This window comes from Plectrocnemia conspersa, unplaced genomic scaffold (assembly GCF_051122295.1).
Source record: "Plectrocnemia conspersa isolate PC_06_02 unplaced genomic scaffold, ASM5112229v1 ptg000014l, whole genome shotgun sequence".
Taxonomy (NCBI): Eukaryota; Metazoa; Arthropoda; class Insecta; order Trichoptera; family Polycentropodidae; genus Plectrocnemia; species Plectrocnemia conspersa.
The window spans coordinates 28918459-28938581 of record NW_028277178.1 but is presented as its reverse complement, the minus strand read 5'-3'; the positions used below and the strand labels follow the sequence as shown (position 1 = coordinate 28938581).

Here is a 20123-nt window from a genome sequence, read left to right as displayed (position 1 = left end):
AATATGATTATATTTATTCACACCTCCATACAATATTCCCCTGGCCGTACTCTCAATAATCTATCCTTGAATTTTCTCTATTTTTAAAATAAATCAATGTACATCCTTATCTATTATTAAAATACTCTAATACGATTATTTTTTAGCTAATATATAAATACTAAAATATTCATATTTAATATTTCTTGTATTTCCACTCATTCTAATCTTTCAATCATACTTCTGCAACTAGTAAATCTATTTTTATTTAAAACTACTCTCGTTGCTTCATCAATATAGTTTTAGTCAAAGGTATAAAAACTAATTGTTTTATAAATAAACATGTTTCATTTTATATTAATAGTTTGCTACACTAAAGATTTTTTAATAAAAAAATAGTGAAATATGCTTATAAGTAAAAAAATTTATTTTATTTTTTTTAATTTGAAAAATCAATGTTTCTGTACTAAACAATTTTTTTTATTAATATTATTTTCATACCTAAACATTTAAATCTGTATTTTATTATACATATGTGCGCAAGTTTATGGATAAAATCATGTTTCAGATTAAGTGCCAAATAAACGCATGGTTCTAATCACTGCCATTTTTTTGATCTGGGTTTTGTGTAAAGAGAGTATGTGATAACATACGTACTATTTTAGGAACATTTGGCCATTTGTGCTAATAAACAAGGAGTGCTAGAAAATGATTTGTTGCATATATGTGTTAAAAGCGCAATAAATAAAAATACTACGACGCATTTATACGCGAAATTCCAAGGCGTTAGAATCCCCAAAAAGCATCAGTAAACATAAAATAATGCATGGCATCTGAACCTGTTTAAAATATAACGGCAAAGCAACGATTTTAATAAGAAAGACAACAGAAATGAACAAATCTGATTCTACCCCTAAATCATCGCTATTGAATCAAATTTTCACAAAGTTACATCCAATTTTAAGGAACATAATTATAAAATAATAATAAAAATACAATATATCAAGTCAACTTCATGATATAAAATAAAAATAAATTAAATTTAAAATATCAGCCAAATTTTATTTAACGTCTAAGATGCGATCATTAAATAGCATTACAAAAAACTGCATTTTTTCAAGGTATTCACATCAACTGCAGCTACGAATAGCGTGAGTGTTACCATGCGTGTTTTATCTGATAAAAAACATCTAAACCCTTTATGTATGAATGGAGGTAATTAAATAATCACCGAGTATTACCGAGAACAAGTACAAAAATTATACGTTTATTGTAAAATTTCAAACAAAAAAAATCTGATTTGCAAATTATGAAGTTAACGTCGTCGGCTATTTTACGACATTACGTGTGTGAAATTTTGCATATGACCACGGCTACTCGTTTTATTGGGCTTCGGTCGTATGCTGTAATTACTTTTTTCAAAATCACGTACGAGGCAGTAAAAAAATTGACATAAAATATTTCCATAGCGCATTAATAATTCACAAGTTAAATATTCATTATCGATTCAATCTTGACAACGTGAGTGGTTTGGGAGAGGTCCTGAAGTGGAATATTTAACTAGTGATAAATATGGATCGTGGTTAAGATACTTGGAAAGAACGTCTTAAAGTCAACATCTATAAATATAAATTTTAATGACTTAAAAATAAATAATAAATTTACATACACAAATTCTTACTATAAATAGACACAAAGATGTTGTGTAAAATAAAAACTGAACGGGCATTACCGAGCGCTGACGTTCTGGCCACAATATCAAGAATAAAGGATGCGATCGCGAATCTCTAGAATACAGATAGAAGTCACAAAGCATCAAAGAATTGATGAAACCGTCCTTAAACAATTTTAAATTAGTTAGCTCAGCCATATTTCATAATGACTTTAGCCATCAATGTGTAATTTTTTTCTAATAAATAAATTTTTGATGAATATATTAATCAGCACAATAGACGGTTACTAATACCTAAAAGACGTGAGTTCAAATCTCATATCACGGACCTTGGTGCTTATAGATTTATTTATTGAAGATCGGAGCTAGTAACTAATATATATTTATAATTCCAATCGATCCTCATAAATTATGTTTTCCTAGATTTTTCTTATGTCGCGAATAAATATCATGATGAATTTATAAAATATTTTTTTTCTTATAGATATAAAGATTTAATATGAATATACAAAGCATAAAAAATAAATTTGTAAGGCTTTTAAATGTATTGTTATTAAATAAAATAAATAATGTTTCTATTTTAGTGTTTTCATTATGTGTGTCTTAATACATAATTTTATTATATATTAATATTAAATCTATATGTTTATTTTGTATATATAATTATTCTCACGCTTCATAATCGAATTGATGAATTATTAACCGTTAAATATTATTTTAGGTTCAGCACAAATGTTATGTAATATTGTAAGAATTAAATAAATATGTTTATATAATACGATATTATTGCATATATAAAGCGCCATTTTTATAAATTAAGTAAGAACCGCGACAAGCTTTGTAAAAAAATAAAATACAAATGAGAATAATCCTATATTTTTCCATCTCAGTGGAAGATTAGTATCCGGGGTTGTTTAAGATTTACACCAACATTGCCTAAATTTTCTTTATTTTAAAATAAGATTATCCTATTTAAGCTCGAGTAAAACCCACGATACTATAAATACGGTTTTGTATTGGAAGAAATATATTTATTTACGATACGATATAAGTTGATATTAAAACTAATTATATAAATAAACAGATTGCGACTATCAAGTCGCGTTGAGTGAAATTCGATACGTATACAACATAACTAATAAGATCGTTTAATTATCGCTTTGGGCTAGCGAAACCAATGTTTCAAAAAGACGGGTTTAGGGATAAAGTTTCAGCGAAGAGTATACATAAAATAAAGGGCGACGAAATCCCTTATTAAGGAGGCGTCTGAATGGGAAAGCACCGTCTGCTGTTATGTTTGAACAGAGCAAACCCTCTTACATTAAAATTACGCTTTTTTTCGGCGTCTCCACTTAAAGGTGACGGAAAACCTTTCTCTCCGGTGACAGGATTCGGATTCGCCGAATGTTTATGATTGGAAAAGGAAATATCTTCTTGTATCCCGACAGATGGTATCTCTCTTTGTTTCTCGAGATTGTTTGCTCTCCTCCGAGGTCCATAACGTATGCGAGGCCGCACCTATCCGTCGGGGAACTTTTTATTTATTTCATAAAGTTCTAAATCCACAACGGAAACGTGATATGCTAGCCATAACGTAGATTCGATCGACTAGCTTTCGACAGCTCACGTTGAAGAACTTATATTGGTATGTAGCTAATTATGTTTCTTGTCTTGTCGGACATTAACGATCTAGTTTCTCGGAGAGTAGAGCTTTATAAATACAAATAATGATACATAATAATCTGGTATACGACGTCGAAATATTTACAGAAGCATACAAATAAAAACTCGTCACACGAAATCATTAAAAAAATAAGCTTATATTTGTAATCCTTATTTGTATTTCTCGGGACTTTAATCATGTTTACGTTATTTTTGAGTGGTTATAAAGCTTTGTTAATAAAAATATTTATAAAAAATATAATACCAAATCGTTCACAATTTGGTTTATAAATTAAATGTACAAGCTGTCAAGAGTAGGAATAACTATCCTTAGTGAAACATATGATTACGTGATCTTAACAGTAAGAATTTTCTAAAAAAATATAAAGGTGGATAGCTCTTGAGAAGATGATTTATGCAATCGTTTATCTGCCAAATAACCTCACAAAATCGGGACAATCGAAACAAAATATACACTGTTTTCGATTGAGGAAAAGTGGCACGTTTGTGGTCAATTTAGCATAAAATACAGCGAAAAAGACAACTATGCGAAATTGAAAGAGGTGCTTCTTATATTCCAAAATGGAAGGTATCCGTAAAGGCGGAGAATTATTGAACTGTTTTCATCTCTTCGACGGAGAAGCATGTGAGTTTGAATTTGGACTTAAACTTCATGGATGTTTTAGTACCCTATCATTGGGTTAAAATAGCCAGTATTTTTTAACTGATCAATTTGATCAATGCAGCATAGGTGAGATTAAAAAAACTATTACCTTATATTAAAATATTGCAGAATATAAAAAAAAAGTTTTTAAACGAGCAAAAAATGTGTAACGAATATTAGACCACGAGCTCGTTGAATCATTTTTTAATTCGAATTAATTTCATGCTTTTCGGTGTTTTATTATTAGAGACTAAAGGGAGTCAACAAAACTGTTTATTAGTGAAAAAATGCGATTTTTAAAAATTTTTAAAAAGATATTTTTTTAGGATAATAAATTCATTTTTAATAAAAAAATATTTTATTAGGCATATACAAAATACTAAATATATATGGAAATGTAGCTGATATTCTGGAGAATATTCCTCCGTCTGCCCATTTGCCCCTCTGTGACCAAGTGTCACGAATTTTATATTTCTGATTCGAGACAGCTCTAATGAATCGCAGATTAGTATGTTGATGTGCCAATTGCATCGCTTCTTGGACACACCCACGAAATTTGTTTTTACGTATTAAAAGCGAAACTACCAGATAGCTACTTTTGGCGATCGTTAACAATGGGGCTAAATAACAATAATCCTTTTTAACAATTTTTAACGCAATTATTTTGTCCTTGAATCTCTATTATATTATTAAGCCTTTCATTAAATACGAGATGCTATTAATTAATATTTTTTGAAATAGTCATCAAAATAACATCATAATTAATTGAGCTGGTGGTTGAAACCCCCACCATTTTTGCAATGTATATATTTTATTATTTTATCAATATGAGCTTTTATTATATTTTGTATGAGTTTAAAAATATACCACCAAAAATATTATTTAGATAATTAATATGATGATTTCGAAGGTAATGCATTTTTAAATGCTTCTATATATAAATATATAATTCATTAAAGTTATATTTTAAAATAAAAAAAATAGAGAACTACTTGTTGGATAACATAACTAAATAAAAAAATATATTAAAAACTATAAGCGCACATGTTAAACTATCATTAAAAGCCCCTGACTCAATTATGCGTTATTTGTAATTTTATGTTAATAGCAAGTTATACACATTAGCGTCGGGCTACGCATATTTGCGTTTTTAGGTATGCAGAAAGTTACATAACCTTTTTTATGTAAAAAAGTTTAAATAGCTATAAAGTTTTATTATCAAAAATATAAAATCATTTTTTTTTATATATTTGAGAATCTAATGTTTTTAATTAAATATATTTTAAACTAAAAAAATATTCGAATAATAAAATAAGTTAAATATCAATTTAACAATAATGAAGGGAAAAGGGGAAAGCTGTTTAAACAGCTACAAGTTTGAAAAAATATTATATAATATATTGAAAATATAAAATCTATTATTTTTATTTATTATATTTGCAAATCTTAATATTTTTAATTACAGATATTAAAAAAAAATTAAATATCAATTAAACATTATTGAAGGAAGGCCTAAAAAAACGGTTTTACTTTATTACAGGAAAATAAATTATTTATTTGCAAATTTAAAAAATCAAATATGTAGTGTTAGAAAAACGCTAATTAAAAAAATATATATTTAATATTTTTATTCTGAAACTTTTGCATATAAATTATTTATTTACGAATTTTTAAACTGCACTTAAAAATATAAATTAAATATTTATATTCTGAAGTTTTAAAATTTAATGTCTGTTAATTTAAGTAATAAAATGCGCTTTCTTTCATTATATTTTATAGCACTGAAATTTCTAGCCACGTTACTTTGTATATTTTCTATAAATAACTATCGATTGATTCAAAATAAACATAGCAACCGTGAGAGCATTCTTTAAAAATACTAAAAAATATAATATTTATCAGAGGTAAAAATTTTAAAATGATAAATTTTCACAATTTCTCGACGAAGAACGTCCACGTCTAATCTCGCGAGACGTTCTTGCGCATTGTATGCTTTTCTCAACAGGTTTAAGCCAAGACATACATTACTCTTCACTGACGTATTTTGGCTTCACAAAAGAATAAACGCGCTTTGTCGGATTAATGGAGAGAAAAGTCTTTTCCTCCCAGAAGGTTGAAAGGGCCGGATCCATGAGGATCCGCCGTTGACGAATACTCGCAAATTCTAATAGCGTGATTAGATTTCATGCTGAGGAAATGTGAAATATGGAAATTGGACGGATTTACTTATATGGAAATTGTCCTTTTAGACGATGTCTAAAAATTGCTATTCGGCGTATGTAATGTGCGTGGTTTTTGTATGGGAGTTAAAGATAAATTGCCTTTGGTGTAACTCCAATGAATAATTCATTTACCCTTTAACTGAACGATCAATCTAAACGAAAGTCAAAAGACTTGCTTCGTCGTTGCTGCGCGAAAAAATAAACTGTGAAACAAATTAGGTAATTTGTGCTACAACATAATTAACCCCTTTCATCGGTCTTAATGCAAATAAAAGTTTTATTAAAGTTTGTCGTCGTTAAAACTTTTTAATGTGAACTTTATTAAAATCTTATTGCGTTATAATTAAACAAATTTTCTCAGTTTACTACATACTGTTCTCTTTAAAAATTGTATTATTACATTTTTAATAAAAAAAAATTGAAACGCGAGAAGATGAAACAAAATTTAATAAAAACCTTTGATTTTAACTTTTGTCATAAGATGGGAATAAAATAATAATAATTTCCATTAATTATTTATTTAATATGTTTTTAATTTGCATGTTACATTTTATATATATAATATATAGAAAAAAACATTATATTATTATGCATGATTTTTATCTTTGGAACATTTGTTGAACACATAGATAATGGAAATAAAATTGCTTTTTTTTTTAATAATATACAAAAGCATGAAATACATTAAATATTTAATATATTTGTAAAGCTTATGTCACTGATACTATACATGTAAAATAGGTGAAAAAATATAGTATTATTGATAAGTTCATTATTTACAATATTTATATAAAATCATTTTATTTTTTTTATTTTAAACACAAGAGAGTAAAATTTATTTTCTAATCTCACTCGTCAGAAGTGATTCGCTACCACATGAATTATGCATTTCATATTAAAAAAATATTTTCATATGCAAAATATATGAAAGCAAACATCTGTGACGCTAAGCTTATAACTGCGGGAGGGTCTTTTTAAAATTTTTCGATGAATAATGAAACGGGCATAACCCTTTCCCTACCCATTTACATATCGGCGAAAGCTCACAATTTAGTCACAAGCCACGCTGCACATTTGCAATTCCGATCGCAGATACGCTTATAACTAAGCACGGTCCATATTTCCAAATGAGACTCCTTAGATTACCACAGAGCGTTTTATGGCACGGAACGATGCTGAAAAATGGAGTAATTGCGAAAAAATTGCATATTACACCCCGGAGAGAGTGGCTTCTCTCTTATGCGGGATGTTTTACGCTAACTTTATATTCATCATCATAAACTATATGTAAATTTTATATTTTTTCATGAGGAAATATACATAAGTCCCTTGGTATATTTTTACTCACATATATATATATGTATATATATAAAATTAAATTGACAACGCTTTTTATACAGTATTGTCACAGTGTTAAAATTTATTATAAAAGCTCGTATTGTTTCACATCAAAATTTCATTGAAAAACAAAGGCTTTAAAGTTTTAATTCAATTTGAGTTATGCGTTATAAAAAAATATATAAAACGAGTGTATGAAAAATTATTTCTTTATATATTTTATTAAAATGTGTGTAAACTACTAGTCGATTTAGCTATTAAACAATTCAAGATTCTCTCTAGGTCGTATCGACCAATTGAGCTACAGCAATAATTCATACCACAAAACCAACGTTTCCGCCAAAGCGAACTGACGCCTAATTATTTCTAATTCTTCGAAAAGCTCCAGAGGAAAGCTTTCCGTTTGTTATGGTTTACTTAATATCCATGGTTTTAATCTCACAACTGGGCTGCACGATATCATGCAACGTCCAGCTACGATTTTACGGCCTATTATTATATCAAGATTCGAGACCCTAATGCAGGCATGTCAAACGGACTTTTAACCACGGGCCGCATGGGGCACTTATATGCATTAGACTATATTCATAATGAGAAAAATACTAATCATTGACGAGCGATTTTACTATGTAGTGCATACACGATTTTATTAAATAAGTTTTGTTTAACACAAAAAGGCAGTAAAATTGTGCACGTCATAGTGTGAACTGTCAGTTAGTGATTTTTTTTTTACATTTTTTAAATCTATCTATTTTATTTAATATAATATCAAATACTCATAAGTAAATAAAATATATTAAAAACTACTCATATAATTTAAATGATGTATTTTTTAAGTGGCGTGCTTGTATAATATACACTCGCTCATTTAAGTTGTTAAATTGCAACTAAAGAAATTCAATTATCACTATGGCTTACTGAAAACAACATTGTATCTGAAAGCTGTTTTCGAGCATTGAAGTCTTGGCCGCAATAGTAAAGAACAAGGGTCGCAAACTAGGGCATTCTACAGTCTTGAAAACAGATTGTAGGTTTCAATATATTTTATTGAATAGACACTATGTCGAGAATTGAACTGTATTATAATGCTCATATAAAAATACAAATATGTTCCGTATATATTTTTTTCTCTGAATACATACGTTTCAATAATAAGGAAAACTTCGATTTACTGAGATTTTGAACTGTAGAAGACGCTACACGCTAGAACCTAACTCGGCAATAAATTATTGAAGTGATACGCGCTCCGCATAACGAAAACGAGCATCAATAATATCAACGCTTTATCGTAAATTTTAATTTTGCGCATACAAAATTTCTATTATTGCTTGAGTGTCAATTTTGGTTAAAATATTAATAGAAAAATATGACATTTAACAATGTTAAAAATAGCTTGCTTTATGTCTTTTTGTAAAGACAGCGAATCCGCATTTGTGTAAATACTCTTTACCAGTCGAACTTTATCATCAGCATATAATAAATAATCTATGATCAGAATATTTGTTGTTTAAAATTTTCCCTGTGCAGAATTTTCATTTGTACAATAATCAATAAAACGATAAAATGCGCCATACTTTTTGATTTTTTTCAAAATGAATTACTGCTATATTCAAGATTTTTAATATTATGTTTCAATGTTCACAATAACTGCTGTTTTATTAAAATAAAATATCAATGAAAATTTTGGTTACATAGTGCGAAATTTTTGGGTTAAATAATTGCTGTTTATCCGTTTGTTTTCGGTGGCTGAAAACTCATTAGGGTATTGTTATTGTAGTTTAATGTACAAAGTACAAATTCAAGTCACGCTTAATAATTTAATAATATATAATAGCATCTCTATGATATTATATTTCGATTGAATATATAAACTATAACTTAATTAATCAAAGCTTAGGGATTCAAAATACAACAAATTCGCTTCACTTAGAAAATGAAATATTTGCAAAAAATACTATTTTTGGATTCCAGAACGTCTACGAGAATCACTATTTAGAGCCAAAACTGTTGGCATTGTACATTCGTCTATTTAATGTCAGCTACGAGTAGCTGGATTTATTTTATTTTAATATTTAATGATTTTTTTACTATGCATTTTTTTGTGTGTATTCTAATAATACAATGTACTGTTTATTTTAAGACCATTGTGTTACATTGAAGTTATCTGTTATTCGCAATTAAATTTAAATAAACTAAATAAATAAATATATTTCATTCAGTGTGTGACGCTTTTAACGTTTTTTTTTGAAATCCTATTTTTTTTGTTCCACCGAACACTATATTTTAAACACTGCTTTGTACAACAATATTTTTTAATTAAAAAAAATAATTCAATAATAAAATATTGTGAGATTTTCATATTAAAATTATAACTTTTACATTAGAGTTAAAATTTGCAATGTATATTTATTAAATATTATTTAATAGTTAGTCAATAAAATAATTAAAAATAAAAACTTAATATTTTATCAAAGAAAAAGTTCTACGAAACCCTATTTTAGTAGCAATGATTCATAGAACAATATCTTTAAATAAAGAAAATAATTTAATGAAAAAAATACTATAAGATTTTCATAAAAAATTTAAACTTTTTCTTTTATTAAAAAAATAATTAAAATACAGAGCACAATAAGCGTTAAATCAGTTTTTAACGCTTATTGTACTCTGCTTTTATTAGTTATTCAATCAAATTACATAATAATAAAACGGTAAATAAATATTATTAGGGTCGCAAAACTCAGTTTGAATCATAAAAATGTAACTAAAAATTATTTTTAAGTAGTGAAAAATAAATTTTAGAAATCGACTGTATTGTTTTTACATTTATTTATTTTTGCTACAAAGATACAATAAATGTTAGAAAATTAATAATGAGGGGATTTGATTGTTTCACAGATTATTATATTTCAATATACATTTTTAAAGTTAAATTAAAAATGTCTTTTAAGTCCGGGTGTTTAACACGCCCGCCTAATGCATTGCACCGGATAAAAAAATACAATTTTACATAATATTTTCATTTTTATCTGAAGCCAAACGTCGTTTTTCAGCCCCCATTATTGTAATTTTATTATTGTCTGAATAAATTTTGCATCAAACTGGCGTTATTTGCATATTTTCTGCCCCCGAGTGCCGTTACGATCGCAAGCTAAAATTCATAAGTGTGTATCATTTTTTTTTATAAATTATGTTTTCATTAAGACACGTCTCGGATATCATATTTAATCTGACTTATAAATAAAATTTAGAAATAATAATAAGAAAAAGAAAAAGAAGAATTTCAAACAGAAATTTAAGTAAATTACTTCATTGTAATAAATCATAATATATTGGAATGACTAGCAATATAATAACATTTAAGCTTAATTTAACCACAATAAGCTCGCATATCTAAGAATCAAATAAAGAAAACTGTATTATTAATGAAACATATATACAAATCATAGTTTGTAGTATATTTTAAATTATTTATAGTGCGTTGTGTTAATAAATTAACTAAGCCAATTCAATTAAAAAATATTCATTTATTAATGTCACATAGAAAACTGCTAGTTGAGCTAATAATTCTTAGCACTAATCAAACGTTGTGAAAAATTAATAAAAGCCACTGAATTATATAAACAAACGGACCGTACAGTCGGAAATTTAGGATTATGTTTGTTATGAATAACAAAAATATTTATTAAAAATTACATAAAATTTCCCTTTTGCTTTTCCTCAAAGATACATATTATACTCATTAACGCCAGGGCCTACATTATTGTTTAGATGAACAACACGAACACACCAACGAATCTAAACAAAAAGTTTTGCGTTGGCGTTGCCATTTACATATTTGGCGATAATGATGAGGTAGTATATATTTAGTAAACCACCGTATAGCACGATATTTAGTACTCAAACAAACCGCGTCTTTATACTTATATACATAGCACGTACTGACACAAAAAAATATTGCTTCAAAAGTTAAAAGAATTATTTTTTAAAATATTTCTTATTTAAATATTTATACTTTTAGTTGCTAATTATATTTTGATATAAAGATACGTATCCATCAAAGTTTGAGAGCCGTTTGTTAAAATTCAGTCATGTGTGTTCTGTTTCGATTTAGCCAACTTTTCACTCAGGAGTTGGTCGTAACGCTGAAAGTTGAGATTTGGGCCTTTGTTACGGGACCGGATTGGATAATAATTTTGTATTGGATAATTTCGAGCAAATTTATCGCCGTGCGATGTACCCAGACTTGGGCGTGGCAATATATCAAGGATAGTAGAATATATCTGCCCGATCAAGCCTTAATTTAATTTCCTAGTCGCCGAGAATAAGCGATTTTGGATGATAATCTGACTGGAAGGTGAAATCTTAATTATCGGGATTCACTCCAATCTGACGTACGTCAGATACAGCGATCATAAACCCAAAATTATTAAGCCATTCTGTATTTAAAATAAAAAATATATTAAGCTAATTAGCAGATTGACAAAATTAATAAGAAATCTGTTGCTAATTTCTTATAATGTTTTAAATATATTTTCTAGTCGATATTAACATTTTTAACCTACTTTCAAGTAGATCTTATAACTAACTTTTATAAAAAAATATGTTAGCATAGCAACGTGAAATTCTTATTAAGTACTTTTTTTTATTATTTATGATACTACTATGAGTTTTTATTGATACTACTTATTTTTCAGATAAAATTAAATTTATGCTGTATTTTTGTTGAATTATTAATTTATTAATTAAATACCTCAAATTAATATTACTTAAAAAATTGCAATTTTTTTTATTTATTGTGAAAACTCAAATCTTAAATCGGACTTTTAAAGACATTTTAAATATAAATAAATCATAATTGCTGTAATTTATTTTATAATTTAATACAAAATAAATAATATTTTTTATGTTAATAAAAAATAATACTAAAAATCATTCATCAATAAAACTATTAAAAATATATTTTTTTTGCTGTAAAAAATATTTAAATAATATTTTAGCACACCTTTGCTTAATTAAACAGACTTGATTAAATCAACTTGATATTTATCTATAAGATTACAAAATATAAAATCTTATCTATCATACTTATAATATTAATAAATACATGTATGAGTTTTAATCTCTTAAACATCAAAGAACAGAATAAATATTTTTTTTCGGCACTTTAAAGAAACTCATGCAAAATTTGGCATACTTGATTTAATCATCTCGATATCCATCTATATAATTACAAAATCTAAAATCTGTTTTAAAATTATATTTAAGTTCAAAGCTCATGAAAATTTAAAATACTTTATTAAATTATTTTGTGTTAATATATTAGATTATAAAATCTTAGATCTCATGTGATGGAATAAAATTGTTATATATAGTAATAAAAATATAAATTCCAATTTTTCAGACATCAAAATTAATTTTGAGTATTATTTTTGGGCACTTAAAAGTAGCCAATCAAATTTAACAGACATTATTTAATTATATCTATCCCATCTTATGTAATTAATCATAATAATTATACTAATTATTAAATATAAGTTTCTTAAAACATCATAAAATTAGGCAAAATTTATTTTTTGCTGTAAAAAAATATAATAAATATATTATTTTCAGCACTTTAAAAAAGCTCATGCAAAATTTGACATACTTAATTTAATCATTTCGATATTCTTTTATATGATTACAAAATCCAAAATCTGATTTATTTGTATTAATAAATATGAATATTATTTTCAATCTCAATCATAAAATTAGGCGAAAATATTTTTTTCTCTTGTAGAATTAATTAAAAATATTATATTTGCGCACTTATACAGACTTTATTTAATTACATAGATATTTATCTATATAATTATGAAATATAAGTTCTGATAAAATTTATTAGAATTACTGTATTATGAATTATTAATATAAATGTCGATCCTTCAGATATAATAAAAGTAAAAAGGAACTAGAGGTTCATAAGGGATTTGAACTAATGATTATTTAATGTTAAGCAGAAAACGTTTTCAATAGTCCAAGTATTTTGTATTATATATAATACAATAAAATATATTTTATTTGGAATAGCGCATAAAAAAATAGCCAGATTATTTAATATGTTTGATTTTATAAAAAAATATTTTTGCGATTGCTTAAGGTTATATAATATCATTATTAATAAAAAAAAATTCTTAACTATTACTATAAGCCAATATCCTTAACGAGGGGGTGAATATTTAAAATTATAACATATATGTATATGTACATATGAAAATAATAAAATAAAATAACTAGAATTTTTTTTATACAGTTAAGAAAATATTTTATGGATTTTTAACCATTAATATGTTCCTCTTTTTGTAATTTAAATTAAAAATTAAGGAATATATTACAAATTATTTTTATTAAAATAGGCAAAAATATGCAAAAATTTTGCTTTTAATTTAAATTTTAGGGCGCTTTAAAGTAGCTTTAGAGTTAGAAAATCAATAGCAGACTTCCTGAGTGCTTTATTTTATTCCATAAATTGTGTTATAAACCGTAGTTTATTATTAGAAGTTCAGTAAATGGGCGTTTGAAAAGTTGGCATGGAAAAGTTTTGTCACCCACCTGAAAGTACTAGTGATGCTTTGACGGCGACGGGTCGCTTCCTGTCTAGTTCCTGTCTTCGCTGCAAATGTGTGCTGACTTCCTGACTGGATGTACGGCGATAGTAGTCAGGACACGTCTTTCCGTCTAGGGCTCGTACTAGCGAATGGTTCGGTCCGCCTTGCCTCTCCGCCTTTAAATTGCCCGATACAGCGAACGCTCGGTTTTAACCAGGGCTGCAGAGTCGGTAAATAAAATCAGCGACTCTAAATCCGACTCAATATTTTTTTTAAATAATAATTTGGAATCATATATGTATTATTGCAATAAATAAAAAAAACACAAAGTACACTGCACGTATTTAAATAATCACTATTATTACACTAGCACTGAAAATCTATGTATAGTTATCTTTATTGATGTATGTAATAGTTTTAATTGTTTGTAAAAAATATAACTGACTAATAATCGATTGTAGGTTTGTCGAATGGTCATTTTTATTGTTCTATGAAATTTTGAAAGGTTGTCACAATAAATGAATAGTTGTTATGCACGATATTTATTAAAAAATAAATGAAGATTATTATAAATTGTAATAATTTATCTCTTGCTAAATTTAAAAAAATAAAATCACCGTGGTCTTGAATTTGAATTTATTGTGCAAATAGATAAGAAATAAAACATATTTTACCAATTAAATTATTGCGGAAATTCATAGCCCTGGTTTTTAAACGTGCTACTTAGACATCATTTGTTTTTGCTTGTTAGCTGAGATTCGGCGTTTGCAAATAAAAACCGGGTCTCGACAGGCTGGGTCAGCCGGCAAATAATTAATCACTTGCCGACCGACCAGCTTTTGATCTGATGGTTGTGTGTGCTTGCGTCTGTAAAAGCAAGATTAAATATATTTAAAGCGTTTTTTATGGATTATATATATGTCATAAAACCTGATAGTCTTTGGCTTTGGTGACACGTCTATTCAAATCCTGAATTCTAATTGTTATATTTTTCAATAAAACTGCATCAAGCGGTTACATAAATTTTTTGCTCTCTCTCTCTGATGATGCAAGATTTTGTATCTTAGCATTTTTTTTCATCTTTCCATTGTACTCCCTTTTTATTTTAAATTAGTGTGATGATAGTTCTTTATTATTGGATATGATGTAGCTTATAATAATGAAATTATTTATACAAATTATAATACTGGTAGTACCGGTATTGAAGAAAAAAATCGACCTTCGGTACTACCGGTATTACAAAATGAAATACCGGTAGTTAGTACATTTGTTGGGGTGAGGTGTATTCTCTTCCTGTGAGCAGCTCGGTTAAATTAAGAAAAATTATTATTTTGTGCAATAAAACCGTATAGGAAAAATCCTCTTTTTTAATAAACTTTATTGTGGTGATTTTACGGTATATTACGTCATTGTAAAGTAGAATAGTGCCTTTAGTTTTTTAACCGCCCGTTTCAAGGAGTGCAATACATTGTTTAGTGGAGACAAACGGTTATGGAAATTTTGTCTACAATCATGAATGCTTAAGATTTTCAAATGTTTTTCATTTAAATTGTTGCGTCTTAAAAATGTATATAAAAGCGCATTTTAACAGGAAAATGTGTGGGATTTTACCGTTTTAACTATAATTAGCATTGATTAAATAATATAGTTTATTGTACTCAATCATACAAAGTTAATTTAAGAAGGTTTTTATAAATATTTATCGATTTAATTGCTTACGTCTTGGATGTTATGTAATGGTGATTTTTAAAAAAGTGATTTTTAATTGCTTTTCACTAAATAAATATTACAGTTAATTGTACTTAATCATAGAAAGGTAATTTAAAAACGCTTTTATACTTATTTGTTGTCAAATCAAAAGTTTGATCATCTATGTAGTTTAATGTATTTTATTTTTTTGAGAAAACTAACAAACATTTTAATTATGAGAAATTATATATTATTTTCTCTTTGTGACTAAATGTAAAATTTCCGTAATATTAGTTTTGAACACACCTAAGCTTTCACTAATTTAATGTAGTTTGCATATTACTAACATCGTACACATAAACCTCTTATGCAAAAGTTATATAATTTTCGAGCTAATTAATAAATTAATACTTTAGGTATTATATTAAAAATTACATTAACACGGTTTGTTAAACTGTAAAACCATACAATTACTTACAATAAGAGTTGCTAAATATTAAAAAATCAATTATAAAGAATCAAAAAATAAAGCTTGAGTAATAAATGTAATAATATACAATAAAAAGTATATTATTTAATTTAATTTTATAAATACCAGAAAATAAGTACAATATTCCCCCGGCGAAAAATAAATCAGTACGAATTTTTATTTTATTTATTCCTGTGGTATGCTTAAAAATATTATATAATGAACTACTTATGACATACAATTGCATTGATTTAAAAAATATATATTTCATACTAACCATCACAAAAGTCCACAGCAGCACAATATTAACACAAAAATATGAGTAAATTCTGAAATTTCCTGATCAAAAAGCGTTTTCCTTCCGTTATTTTGTTTGTCAAATATTATTTTTTCTAGCCATAGCTGTTATAAATTACCTAAAAATAAAAAAAATTAAACTATTATTTAATAAAAACTAGTGAATATTTTCGGTATTCAAATATTTTATTGTTTATATTGGTGTTTTTATTTACAATGCATGTATTGTATAGAATGCTTTCTACATGTATTTTTAATAGAGCATATAAAATACTTTAAAATGATTATTTTTATTTTATTGCTTAAAATATTATTTTATTCAAAGATAAAAAAATTCTCGCAGCTTTCGATGCACTTTTATAGTCTATTAGCATAGAATATTAGAGATTTTAATTTAAAATATTTTGATATACCTCTTTTTACATCGTCTATGAAGTGATATAGTTAGAAGGAGCAAGGTCTTAAAAAAATAAAATCTTCTAGCCAATTTTTTAAATTTTATTGAGAGTCAACTTTGTCAGATTTAAATGCGTTTTGTTGCACTAATAAAAGTACTAGACTTTTTTTGGCTCATTTTAAGCACACTGTAAAAAAATATTTTGTGTGTATGTTAGTATTGCAAAAGGATTTTGCATTACGAAACTCTTAAACCGGGCCAAACAGTAACAACAAGCTAATATCGTTTATACGAGAAAGTAAAAAAAAGGCATTCACTTTTTAATTTCTCGAATAAACGATCCAACTAATCACAATTACTGTTTAGCCCGGTTTAAGAGTTTCGTAATGCAAAATTCTTCTGCAATTTTATCATACACACAAAATATTTTTTTTAGGTAGGTTTTGATACTTTACATTTGGATAACCACTGACTTATACGACGATTGTTTTCGTACAACATTCCTCATCTTTGGTAATCAAATGATCGGGAAAAGGAGACTCAGCTTCAAGATCAAAAAGATCTTTGGATATGGGTACACACGATACATACACCTTTTTTCAAAGTTTTCCTAATCTTATAAATGTATCTGTGCACTGTTAAATCAGACTTGTTAGTTTCTCGGCTAACTTATGGATTGTTTGATTGATTTGCTTTCATTTCTGCAGCCAGGACATCATCGTCTATCTTTGCTTGTCCTCCACATTCAGGGCTATTCTTGATATCATATTTTTTTTAACCACCTTTGACATTTACGGATATTTAAAGAATCTCCTACGATTTAAAAATATTTTTATTAGTAGCAGTGATTGATTTAAAAAATCATAAAACATGCAATTTGATATGAATTGTTTATATGGTAAAAATTCTGCCTTTGTAAATTTTGATACCCATTTTTTTAGTTGTACGTCAAAATAAAATACAACAAAATATTATTCTTAGGTATCAACAGTCAAAACATGACTAACTGTTAAAACTCAAATTTAAAAAAAACGGTACATTTTATTAGAATTTACCTTCGATTTAAGTAATTAAACGCCCTGGTTTTAATTCTAAAATGAGACTCAAAATCAGTTTTAATCAAGCAATTTTTATATATCTCTATAACTATTAATGCTATAGATTTTTTTTATAACAAGTAATTCTATCATTATATGTGTGTTAAACATCATTATGGTGTTTAAAATATTTATGGTGAAATATATATTTAGTTTAAATATTTAATTGAACATTTTTTTAATCAAGTATATATATTTTTATTATCGATGGATAAACTTGTAATTATAAATTATCTCAAATTTACTTATGACAGTTATTTAAATTAATATTAAATTATTAATCTTTATGTTTCTCTATTATTTATAATATTTTACAGCTTCAGTTTGAAAGTAGATGTGATCGATCACGTCTACACTGACAGGGCAATCTTTCGATACTATTTTTCATACACACAGACACTGCACAATACGTTCATTCTAACAAAGAAGAGCGAAAAAAAGATAATTAAAAACGTTGCGCTCGTTTTATGTCGTGGTAGATCGAATTTTCTTTGATAATTTAATAGTATCGGAGCCAACTTTTTAATCTACCGGGAAATCTCCATCGTCGCTTCGGGGGAAAACTCGAACCGATACCTTACGAACCTAATGATGAAGAATTTTATTTTAACAAATTAAATATGTACGAGTGAAAAGCCAGAGGCAAACTTATATTAGTACAAATTATTGCAATAAAGTGACGATAAGATAAGTGTATTAAAAAAGTAAAAAATATTTATATAGGTTACATAATCTGAATTTGGCACCTGAGTCATGTAAAAACGAACCATTAATTTAATTTTCGGGCTATACACGATCTATCTAGCCATAAATCAGTGCCAAGTGCAAATATTGCAGCAAACGTAATGTAATTCATATCAGCCGCAATGCGATTATTTTTTATCTCGTGAATCATCGTCACACTTGAAAAAATAAGCAGCGAAGAAATTAAATTTTCAATTAAAATGCAAACACAATTGAAAAAGCCATATATTTATTTTTTCGGCGCGTTAATCCTGTTAAAATCCTGCGAGTAATCTTTTGAAGCTAGTAATTTTTGCGCCTTTCCTCTTCGAAGAGGAAAAACATTTTTTTCCTTTGTAGAGTGTGAGTTTAATTAGTTTTTCCTTCATCGTATCAAGGGTACAATTTTGCCATATTTATCGATACGAGACCTACGTGACTTTTCATATTAACGATACGCATGTGCAAAGCTATATATATATAAAAATGCTATATCGCGTCGAATAAATTTTATTGTGTACCTAATTTTTCCTTGAGCACCAAATGCTTAATCCCTCTTAAGAAAAATAATGGAGATATTGCGTAATATATAAAAAATGTTTTCAAATTATAATTTCAGAAATTGTAATATTGTTAAATTTTAAATTAAAAAAATAAATATCTTACTAATAAAAGTATGACCCTGTTAGCTAATAAAATGCAATGACAATAATGTCGAGTTAGTAGTTGGAATCAGGGAAGCTTAGGCGCTGTTTCTAGTGGAGAATGGGTAAAAAATTAAGTTTATAGTAAAAATGCGACACAGCCATTTTATATTATAAATGAGAGCAGCTTTGATAATTGGTGAACGGGTTTCTCTTGAGCAATTAGAAACGCATATAGGCAGAAAAACGCACCTGTTTTTTTATAATTATTTTTGCTGGGTTTAACAATCCTTAACACGATTTATTTTTAAAAACATAATGTTGATCTGATTCTCAAGATAATTTCATAATCTTTTGAAATGCACAAAAGTCACAATTCATAAATAATGTGACAATTTGTGTATAAAGAACTATAGCATTTGCTGAATTGCTTGAAATAATTATTTATAAATCACTTGCGCCAAGTTTCGTCCCAACCGTATCACTTTATTACGGTTACAAAACATCTCGATGCGGAAATTTAAGTAAAGGTCAAATATTTTGTAACTATATACTAATAATTAAATAAATTAACTCACTACTCAAAGGGTTAATGTCAGCTACGAGGAGCTGGTCCGATTTGTATCATTAGTCTTTTAAATATCTGACTTCTATTATATTTTTTGGATATTGTAATCATTAAAAAT

General features: G+C 26.9%; 1 protein-coding gene and 1 long non-coding RNA gene across 5 annotated transcripts in view; both read right to left on the bottom strand.

Annotated features, from left to right (window-relative positions):
• Window positions 1-14340, bottom strand: part of Scp2 (Sarcoplasmic calcium-binding protein 2) — a 73541-nt gene extending 59201 nt beyond the window's left edge. The window contains exon 1 of the mRNA XM_088203309.1: window positions 14126-14340. The gene's annotated coding sequence lies outside the window, so the exon portion shown is untranslated. The remainder of the gene's footprint in view (window positions 1-14125) is intronic.
• Window positions 14341-15144: 804 nt separating this feature from the next.
• The window catches only part of LOC148226722 (uncharacterized), a 76710-nt gene continuing 71731 nt past the window's right edge, over window positions 15145-20123 (bottom strand). For 2 of the 4 annotated variants that reach the window (XR_015812194.1, XR_015812196.1), the window contains one exon: window positions 16452-16695. This is a non-coding gene — a long non-coding RNA (uncharacterized LOC148226722). Of the gene's footprint in view, window positions 15272-16451; window positions 16696-17428; window positions 17787-20123 lie in introns of those variants that run through there. The other 2 variants (XR_015812193.1, XR_015812195.1) reach the window with 2 other exon arrangements.